The sequence below is a fragment of the Syzygium oleosum genome, unplaced genomic scaffold, assembly GCF_021117445.2.
Source record: "Syzygium oleosum isolate NSW1041296 unplaced genomic scaffold, Sole_v2.1 Sole_v2.26, whole genome shotgun sequence".
NCBI lineage: Eukaryota > Viridiplantae > Streptophyta > Magnoliopsida > Myrtales > Myrtaceae > Syzygium > Syzygium oleosum.
In genome coordinates this window covers 38,901-49,190 of record NW_026607510.1, presented here as the reverse complement: position 1 = coordinate 49,190, position 10,290 = coordinate 38,901, and positions in this window count along the sequence as shown.

The following is a 10,290-nucleotide window of genomic DNA, read 5'->3' as shown; positions in this document are numbered from 1 at the left end:
TATCCAAATCATCTAAGTTACTTCTAATCTTCTTCATTTAGAAGCTATCAGTGCTTGGGAATGATTAGAACCAAGGTTGAGAGCCATAGGCTCATTCTAGGGAAAGACCTTCCCAATCCGTGGAAGTTTGGTCCCTTTTGGATCTAATGCTTCATCTCGTCTTTTGTGAGCATCCAAATTATCTAACTTACTTTTAATCGCGTTTATTTAGAAGCTATTAGTGCTCGGGACGGATTAGAACCAACGTTGAGAGCCTTAACCTTATTCTAAGGAGAGACCTTTCTATTACAAGGAAGTTTGGTTGCTTTTTGGCGAAATGATTGGTGGAGTGGTTTGCGAGCATCTAAACAATCTAAGTTACTTGTAATCATCCACATTTAGAAGCTATTAGTGCTTGGGTCTAAAATTGATCGTACTTTTAATCGCATTCAGTTAAAAGCAATTGGTGCCCAAGAAAGATCAGAACTAACGTTGAGAGCCATAACCTTATTCTAAGGAGAGGCCTTAGAGTTACAAGGAAGTTTGGTTCCTTTTTGGTCTAATGCTTGCTCTCGTGGTTATCGATTATCCAAATCATCTAAGTTACTTCTAATCATCTTCATTTAGCAGCTATTAGTGCTTGGGAAAGAATAGAACCAAGGTTGAGAGTCATAACCTCATTCTCGGGATAGACCATCCCAATCCAAGGAGGTTTGGTTCCTTTTGGGTCAAATGCTTGATCTCTTGATTTGCGAGCATCCAAATCATCTAACTTACATTTAATCGCATTCATTTTGAAGCAATTAGTGCTCAGGAAAGATTAGAGCCAACGTGGAGAGCCATAACCTCATGCTAAGTATAGACCATCCTGTTACAAGGAAGTTTGGTTCCTTTTAGGTCTAATGCTTGCTGTCGTGGATATCGAGTATCCAAATCAGCTAAGTTACTTGCAATCTTCTTCATTTAGAAGCTATTAGTGCTTGGGAATGATTAGAACTAAGGTTGAGAGCCATAGGCTCATTCTAGGCATAGACCTTCCCAATCCGAGGAAGTTCGGTCCCTTTTGGGTCTAATGCTTCATCTCGTCTTTTGCGAGCATCCAAATTATCTAACTTACTTTTAATCGCGTTTATTTAGAAGCTATTAGTGCTCGGGACGGATTAGAACCAACGTTGAGAGCCTTAACCTTATTCTAAGGAGAGACGTTTCTATTACGAGGAAGTTTGGTTGCTTTTTGGTCAAATGATTGGTGGAGTGGTTTGCGAGCATCTAAATAATCCAAGTTACTTGTAATCTTCTTCATTTATAAGCTATTAGTGCTTGGGTCTAAAATTGATCTTACTTTTAATCGCATTCATTCGAAGCAATCGGTGCCCAAGAAAGATTAGAACCAACGTTGAGAGCCATAACCTTATTCTCGTGAGAGGCCTCCGGTTAACAAGGAAGTTTGGTTCCTTTTCGGGTCTAATGCTTGCTATCGTGGTTATCGAGTATCCAAACCATCTAAGTTACTTCTGATCATCTTCATTTGGCAGCTATTAGTGCTTGGGAAAGATTAAAACCAAGGTTGAGAGTGATAACCTCATTCTAGGGATAGACCATCCCAATCCAAGGAGATTTGGTTCCTTTTGGGTCAAATGCTTGATCTCATGGTTTGCGAGCATCCAGATCATCTAACTTACATTTAAATCGCATTCATTTTGAAGCAATTAGTGCTCAGGAAAGATTAGAACCAACGTCGAGAGCCATAACCTCATTCTAAGGAGAGACCATCCTGTTATAAGGAAGTTTGGTTCCTTTTGGGTCTAATGCCTGCTCTCGTGGTTATCGAGTATCCAAATCATCTAAGTTGCTCGTAATCTCCTTCATTTTGAATCTATTAGTGCTTGGGAATGATTAGAACCAAGGTTGAGAGCTATAGGCTCATTCTAAGGATAGACCATCCCAATCCGAGGAAGTTTGGTCCCTTTTGGGTCTAATGCTTCATCTCGTCTTTTGCGAGCATCCAAATTATCTAACTTACTTTTAATCGCGTTTATTTAGAAGCTATTAGTGCTCGTGAAAGATTTGAACCAACGTTGAGAGCCTTAACCTTATTCTAAGGAAAAACCTTTCTATTACAATGAAGTTTGGTTGCTTTTTGGTGAGATGATTGGCGGAGTGGTTTACGAGCATCCAAATAATCTATGTTACTTGTAATCTTCCACATTTAGAAGCTATTAGTGCTTGGGTCTAAAATTGATCTTACTTTTAATCGCATTCATTTAGGATCAATTGGTGCCCAGGAAAGATTAGAATCAACGTTGAGAGCAATAACCTTATTCTAAGGAGAGACCTCCCAATTACAAGGAAGTTTGGTTCCTTTTGGGTCTAATGCTGGATCTCACAGTCTACGAGCATCCAAATCATCTAACTTCCATTTAATCTCATTCATTTTGAAGCAATTAGTGCTTAAGAAAGATTAGAACCAACGTTGAGAGCCATAACCTCATTCTAAGGAGAGACTATCCTGTTACAAGGAAGTTTGGTTCCTTTTGGGTCTAATGCTTGCTCTCGTGGTTTTTGAGTATCCAAATCATCTAAGTTACTTCTAATCTTCTTCATTTAGAAGCTATCAGTGCTTGGGAATGATTAGAACCAAGGTTGAGAGCCATAGGCTCATTCTAGGGAAAGACCTTCCCAATCCGCGGAAGTTTGGTCCCTTTTGGATCTAATGCTTCATCTCGTCTTTTGTGAGCATCCAAATTATCTAACTTACTTTTAATCGCGTTTATTTAGAAGCTATTAGTGCTCGGGACGGATTAGAACCAACGTTGAGAGCCTTAACCTTATTCTAAGGAGAGACCTTTCTATTACAAGGAAGTTTGGTTGCTTTTTGGCGAAATGATTGGTGGAGTGGTTTGCGAGCATCTAAACAATCTAAGTTACTTGTAATCATCCACATTTAGAAGCTATTAGTGCTTGGGTCTAAAATTGATCGTACTTTTAATCGCATTCAGCTAGAAGCAATTGGTGCCCAAGAAAGATCGAACTAACGTTGAGAGCCATAACCTTATTCTAAGGAGAGGCCTTAGAGTTACAAGGAAGTTTGGTTCCTTTTGGTCTAATGCTTGCTCTCGTGGTTATCGATTATCCAAATCATCTAAGTTACTTCTAATCATCTTCATTTAGCAGCTATTAGTGCTTGGGAAAGAATAGAACCAAGGTTGAGAGTCATAACCTCATTCTCGGGATAGACCATCCCAATCCAAGGAGGTTTGGTTCCTTTTGGGTCAAATGCTTGATCTCTTGATTTGCGAGCATCCAAATCATCTAACTTACATTTAATCGCATTCATTTTGAAGCAATTAGTGCTCAGGAAAGATTAGAGCCAACGTGGAGAGCCATAACCTCATGCTAAGTATAGACCATCCTGTTACAAGGAAGTTTGGTTCCTTTTAGGTCTAATGCTTGCTGTCGTGGATATCGAGTATCCAAATCAGCTAAGTTACTTGCAATCTTCTTCATTTAGAAGCTATTAGTGCTTGGGAATGATTAGAACCAAGGTTGAGAGCCATAGGCTCATTCTAGGCATAGACCTTCCCAATCCGAGGAAGTTCGGTCCCTTTTGGGTCTAATGCTTCATCTCGTCTTTTGCGAGCATCCAAATTATCTAACTTACTTTTAATCGCGTTTATTTAGAAGCTATTAGTGCTCGGGACGGATTAGAACCAACGTTGAGAGCCTTAACCTTATTCTAAGGAGAGACGTTTCTATTACGAGGAAGTTTGGTTGCTTTTTGGTCAAATGATTGGTGGAGTGGTTTGCGAGCATCTAAATAATCCAAGTTACTTGTAATCTTCTTCATTTATAAGCTATTAGTGCTTGGGTCTAAAATTGATCTTACTTTTAATCGCATTCATTCAGAAGCAACTGGTGCCCAAGAAAGATTAGAACCAACGTTGAGAGCCATAACCTTATTCTCAGGAGAGGCCTCCCGGTTACAAGGAAGTTTGGTTCCTTTTCGGGTCTAATGCTTGCTATCGTGGTTATCGAGTATCCAAACCATCTAAGTTACTTCTGATCATCTTCATTTGGCAGCTATTAGTGCTTGGGAAAGATTAAAACCAAGGTTGAGAGTGATAACCTCATTCTAGGGATAGACCATCCCAATCCAAGGAGATTTGGTTCCTTTTGGGTCAAATGCTTGATCTCATGGTTTGCGAGCATCCAGATCATCTAACTTACATTTAAATCGCATTCATTTTGAAGCAATTAGTGCTCAGGAAAGATTAGAACCAACGTCGAGAGCCATAACCTCATTCTAAGGAGAGACCATCCTGTTATAAGGAAGTTTGGTTCCTTTTGGGTCTAATGCCTGCTCTCGTGGTTATCGAGTATCCAAATCATCTAAGTTGCTCGTAATCTCCTTCATTTTGAATCTGTTAGTGCTTGGGAATGATTAGAACCAAGGTTGAGAGCTATAGGCTCATTCTAAGGATAGACCATCCCAATCCGAGGAAGTTTGGTCCCTTTTGGGTCTAATGCTTCATCTCGTCTTTTGCGAGCATCCAAATTATCTAACTTACTTTTAATCGCGTTTATTTAGAAGCTATTAGTGCTCGTGAAAGATTTGAACCAACGTTGAGAGCCTTAACCTTATTCTAAGGAAAACCTTTCTATTACAATGAAGTTTGGTTGCTTTTTGGTGAGATGATTGGCGGAGTGGTTTACGAGCATCCAAATAATCTATGTTACTTGTAATCTTCCACATTTAGAAGCTATTAGTGCTTGGGTCTAAAATTGATCTTACTTTTAATCGCATTCATTTAGGATCAATTGGTGCCCAGGAAAGATTAGAATCAACGTTGAGAGCAATAACCTTATTCTAAGGAGAGACCTCCCAATTACAAGGAAGTTTGGTTCCTTTTGGGTCTAATGCTTGGATCTCACCATTTACGAGCATCCAAATCATCTAACTTCCATTTAATCTCATTCATTTTGAAGCAATTAGTGCTTAAGAAAGATTAGAACCAACGTTGAGAGCCATAACCTCATTCTAAGGAGAGACTATCCTGTTACAAGGAAGTTTGGTTCCTTTTGGGTCTAATGCTTGCTCTCGTGGTTTTTGAGTATCCAAATCATCTAAGTTACTTCTAATCTTCTTCATTTAGAAGCTATCAGTGCTTGGGAATGATTAGAACCAAGGTTGAGAGCCATAGGCTCATTCTAGGGAAAGACCTTCCCAATCCGCGGAAGTTTGGTCCCTTTTGGATCTAATGCTTCATCTCGTCTTTTGTGAGCATCCAAATTATCTAACTTACTTTTAATCGCGTTTATTTAGAAGCTATTAGTGCTCGGGACGGATTAGAACCAACGTTGAGAGCCTTAACCTTATTCTAAGGAGAGACCTTTCTATTACAAGGAAGTTTGGTTGCTTTTTGGCGAAATGATTGGTGGAGTGGTTTGCGAGCATCTAAACAATCTAAGTTACTTGTAATCATCCACATTTAGAAGCTATTAGTGCTTGGGTCTAAAATTGATCGTACTTTTAATCGCATTCAGTTAGAAGCAATTGGTGCCCAAGAAAGATCAGAACTAACGTTGAGAGCCATAACCTTATTCTAAGGAGAGGCCTTAGAGTTACAAGGAAGTTTGGTTCCTTTTTGGTCTAATGCTTGCTCTCGTGGTTATCGATTATCCAAATCATCTAAGTTACTTCTAATCATCTTCATTTAGCAGCTATTAGTGCTTGGGAAAGATTAGAACCAAGGTTGAGAGTCATAACCTCATTCTAGGGATAGACCATCCCAATCCAAGGAGGTTTGGTTCCTTTTGGGTCAAATGCTTGATCTCTTGATTTGCGAGCATCCAAATCATCTAACTTACATTTAATCGCATTCATTTTGAAGCAATTAGTGCTCAGGAAAGATTAGAGCCATAACCTCACCTGCTAAGTATAGACCATCCTGTTACAAGGAAGTTTGGTTCCTTTTAGGTCTAATGCTTGCTGTCGTGGATATCGAGTATCCAAATCAGCTAAGTTACTTGCAATCTTCTTCATTTAGAAGCTATTAGTGCTTGGGAATGATTAGAACCAAGGTTGAGAGCCATAGGCTCATTCTAGGCATAGACCTTCCCAATCCGAGGAAGTTTGGTCCCTTATGGGTCTAATGCTTCATCTCGTCTTTTGCGAGCATCCAAATTATCTAACTTACTTTTAATCGCGTTTATTTAGAAGCTATTAGTGCTCGGGACAGATTAGAACCAACGTTGAGAGCCTTAACCTTATTCTAAGGAGAGACGTTTCTATTACGAGGAAGTTTGGTTGCTTTTTGGTCAAATGATTGGTGGAGTGGTTTGCGAGCATCTAAATAATCCAAGTTACTTGTAATCTTCTTCATTTATAAGCTATTAGTGCTTGGGTCTAAAATTGATCTTACTTTTAATCGCATTCATTCAGAAGCAACTGGTGCCCAAGAAAGATTAGAACCAACGTTGAGAGCCATAACCTTATTCTCAGGAGAGGCCTCCCATTACAAGGAAGTTTGGTTCCTTTTCGGGTCTAATGCTTGCTATCGTGGTTATCGAGTATCCAAACCATCTAAGTTACTTCTGATCATCTTCATTTGGCAGCTATTAGTGCTTGGGAAAGATTAAAACCAAGGTTGAGAGTCATAACCTCATTCTAGGGATAGACCATCCCAATCCAAGGAGATTTGGTTCCTTTTGGGTCAAATGCTTGATCTCATGGTTTGCGAGCATCCAAATCATCTAACTTACATTTAAATCGCATTCATTTTGAAGCAATTAGTGCTCAGGAAAGATTAGAACCAACGTTGAGAGGCATAACCTCATTCTAAGGAGAGACCATCCTGTTATAAGGAAGTTTGGTTCCTTTTGTGTCTAATGCTTGCTCTCGTGGTTATCGAGTATCCAAATCATCTAAGTTGCTTGTAATCTCCTTCATTTTGAATCTATTAGTGCTTGGGAATGATTAGAACCAAGGTTGAGAGCTATAGGCTCATTCTAAGGATAGACCATCCCAATCCGAGGAAGTTTGGTCCCTTTTGGGTCTAATGCTTCATCTCGTCTTTTGCGAGCATCCAAATTATCTAACTTACTTTTAATCGCGTTTATTTAGAAGCTATTAGTGCTCGTGGAAAGATTTGAACCAACGTTGAGAGCCTTAACCTTATTCTAAGGAAAAACCTTTCTATTACAATGAAGTTTGGTTGCTTTTTGGTGAGATGATTGGCGGAGTGGTTTACGAGCATCCAAATAATCTATGTTACTTGTAATCTTCCACATTTAGAAGCTATTAGTGCTTGGGTCTAAAATTGATCTTACTTTTAATCGCATTCATTTAGGATCAATTGGTGCCCAGGAAAGATTAGAATCAACGTTGAGAGCAATAACCTTATTCTAAGGAGAGACCTCCCAATTACAAGGAAGTTTGGTTCCTTTTGGGTCTAATGCTGGATCTCACCGTTTACGAGCATCCAAATCATCTAACTTCCATTTAATCTCATTCATTTTGAAGCAATTAGTGCTTAAGAAAGATTAGAACCAACGTTGAGAGCCATAACCTCATTCTAAGGAGAGACTATCCTGTTACAAGGAAGTTTGGTTCCTTTTGGGTCTAATGCTTGCTCTCGTGGTTTTTGAGTATCCAAATCATCTAAGTTACTTCTAATCTTCTTCATTTAGAAGCTATCAGTGCTTGGGAATGATTAGAACCAAGGTTGAGAGCCATAGGCTCATTCTAGGGAAAGACCTTCCCAATCCGCGGAAGTTTGGTCCCTTTTGGATCTAATGCTTCATCTCGTCTTTTGTGAGCATCCAAATTATCTAACTTACTTTTAATCGCGTTTATTTAGAAGCTATTAGTGCTCGGGAAAGATTAGAACCAACGTTGAGAGCCTTAACCTTATTCTAAGGAGAGACCTTTCTATTACAAGGAAGTTTGGTTGCTTTTTGTCGAAATGATTGGTGGAGTGGTTTGCGAGCATCCAAATAATCTATGTTACTTGTAATCTTCCACATTTAGAAGCTATTAGTGCTTGGGTCTAAAATTGATCTTACTTTTAATCGCATTCAGTTAGAAGCAATTGATGCCCAAGAAAGATTAGAATTAACGTTGAGAGCCATAACCTTATTCTAAGGAGAGGCCTTAGAGTTACAAGGAAGTTTGGTTCCTTTTTGGTCTAATGCTTGCTCTCGTGGTTATCGATTATCCAAATCATCTAAGTTACTTCTAATCATCTTCATTTAGCAGCTATTAGTGCTTGGGAAAGAATAGAACCAAGGTTGAGAGTCATAACCTCATTCTCGGGATAGACCATCCCAATCCAAGGAGGTTTGGTTCCTTTTGGGTCAAATGCTTGATCTCTTGATTTGCGAGCATCCAAATCATCTAACTTACATTTAATCGCATTCATTTTGAAGCAATTAGTGCTCAGGAAAGATTAGAGCCAACGTTGAGAGCCATAACCTCATGCTAAGTATAGACCATCCTGTTACAAGGAAGTTTGGTTCCTTTTAGGTCTAATGCTTGCTCTCGTGGTTATCGAGTATCCAAATCAGCTAAGTTACTTGCAATCTTCTTCATTTAGAAGCTATTAGTGCTTGGGAATGATTAGAACCAAGGTTGAGAGCCATAGGCTCATTCTAGGCATAGACCTTCCCAATCCGAGGAAGTTTGGTCCCTTATGGGTCTAATGCTTCATCTCGTCTTTTGCGAGCATCCAAATTATCTAACTTACTTTTAATCGCGTTTATTTAGAAGCTATTAGTGCTCGGGAAAGATTAGAACCAACGTTGAGAGCCTTAACCTTATTCTAAGGAGAGACGTTTCTATTACGAGGAAGTTTGGTTGCTTTTTGGTCAAATGATTGGTGGAGTGGTTTGCGAGCATCTAAATAATCTAAGTTACTTGTAATCTTCTTCATTTAGAAGCTATTAGTGCTTGGGTCTAAAATTGATCTTACTTTTAATCGCATTCATTCAGAAGCAACTGGTGCCCAAGAAAGATTAGAACCAACGTTGAGAGCCATAACCTTATTCTCAGGAGAGGCCTCCCGGTTACAAGGAAGTTTGGTTCCTTTTCGGGTCTAATGCTTGCTATCGTGGTTATCGAGTATCCAAACCATCTAAGTTACTTCTGATCATCTTCATTTGGCAGCTATTAGTGCTTGGGAAAGATTAAAACCAAGGTTGAGAGTGATAACCTCATTCTAGGGATAGACCATCCCAATCCAAGGAGATTTGGTTCCTTTTGGGTCAAATGCTTGATCTCATGGTTTGCGAGCATCCAAATCATCTAACTTACATTTAAATCGCATTCATTTTGAAGCAATTAGTGCTCAGGAAAGATTAGAACCAACGTTGAGAGGCATAACCTCATTCTAAGGAGAGACCATCCTGTTATAAGGAAGTTTGGTTCCTTTTGTGTCTAATGCTTGCTCTCGTGGTTATCGAGTATCCAAATCATCTAAGTTGCTTGTAATCCTCTTTATTTAGAATCTATTAGTGCTTGGGAATGATTAGAGCCAAGGTTGAGAGCCATAGGCTCATTCTAAGGATAGACCATCCCAATCCGAGGAAGTTTGGTCCCTTTTGGGTCTAATGCTTCATCTCGTCTTTTGCGAGCATCCAAATTATCTAACTTACTTTTAATCGCGTTTATTTAGAAGCTATTAGTGCTCGTGAAAGATTTGAACCAACGTTGAGAGCCTTAACCTTATTCTAAGGAAAGACCTTTCTATTACAATGAAGTTTGGTTGCTTTTTGGTCAGATGATTGGCGGAGTGGTTTACGAGCATCCAAATAATCTATGTTACTTGTAATCTTCCACATTTAGAAGCTATTAGTGCTTGGGTCTAAAATTGATCTTACTTTTAATCGCATTCATTTAGGATCAATTGGTGCCCAGGAAAGATTAGAATCAACGTTGAGAGCAATAACCTTATTCTAAGGAGAGACCTCCCAATTACAAGGAAGTTTGGTTCCTTTTGTGTCTAATGCTGGATCTCACCGTTTACGAGCATCCAAATCATCTAACTTCAATTTAATCTCATTCGTTATGAAGCAATTAGTGCTTAAGAAAGATTAGAACCAACGTTGACAGCCATAACCTTATTCTAAGGAGAGGCCTTTGAGTTACAAGGAAGTTTGGTTCCTTTTGGGTCTAATGCTTGCTCTCGTGGTTTTTGAGTATCCAAATCATCTAAGTTACTTCTAATCTTCTTCATTTAGAAGCTATCAGTGCTTGGGAATGATTAGAACCAAGGTTGAGAGCCATAGGCTCATTCTAGGGAAAGACCTTCCCAA